The following is a 983-nucleotide window of genomic DNA, read 5'->3' on the forward strand; positions in this document are numbered from 1 at the left end:
AGTAAGATGGGTTCAATAATGTATACTGCACTGAAACAGAGGAGGGAGAAAACTGTTTAAAAGAGATATATAACTAGGTATTTCTGTCATCACAGGATACTAGAGCGAGGGCTACATGGTGGAGGGGACCTGGGGGAGGCTTTGTAAAACTTTTCTTAATTTTAAACCATGTAGTGTCCCCTTACTTTATTTGCATAACAACCTCTTAGTCTAGGTTTAGGTTTCACACGCACATAATAAGTGTTTTGTTCTCGATGTTATAATTTGTATGGAATGAAATTATGCACATAAAATGTGTTACCAGTACATAACTAATGGAATAAAAATCAAAAGAAAATTCATAGCCTTAGGATTTATTTTCATAGAGACCCTTTAGGATATAGTAGGACTATGACATAGGGTTTCCAAAACTGTAAACTTTTATAGAAAACTAACTCATCTTTCTCCTGTGAAGCAGCGGTTTTGACATTTTTGCTGGTAGTTAAGCACTTAAACCACATAACCATTAAGTATCTTTGACTCTTGATAAGTGATCAATAGTCCACAGGAAGTTGTGTTGCTAACTCGAAAACTCCACCTATCAGGCCATGTAAATCCACTAAGGTTCTGAGAGGAAAAAACTCAACTCAAAAATTCATATTAATTATGTAAAGTACAATGTATATGATGAATGCCTATATGAAAAATAATGTAAATGAATGTTTGCATTTGTTGTTGTTGTTGTTATGTGCCATCAAGTAACCTGTGATTCATAGCAACCCTATTTACAATAGCCTCAAACCCTGCGCTGTCCTGTGCCAGCCTCACTCTCTCTGACACACCTACCCCACTACTCCAGTCACTGAATCAATGCACCTCATAGATGGTCTTCCTCTCCTGCACTGTCCTTCCAACCTCCCAAGCCTGATATCCCTCTCCAAGGACTGGTTCCTCCTTGAAACATGTCCAAAAGTTAGATGAAGCTTCAGAATCTTTGCCTCCAA

This window comes from Elephantulus edwardii, unplaced genomic scaffold (assembly GCF_000299155.1).
Source record: "Elephantulus edwardii isolate Elephantulus edwardi_28Jun2011 unplaced genomic scaffold, EleEdw1.0 scaffold00005, whole genome shotgun sequence".
In the NCBI taxonomy this organism is placed as follows: Eukaryota; Metazoa; Chordata; class Mammalia; order Macroscelidea; family Macroscelididae; genus Elephantulus; species Elephantulus edwardii.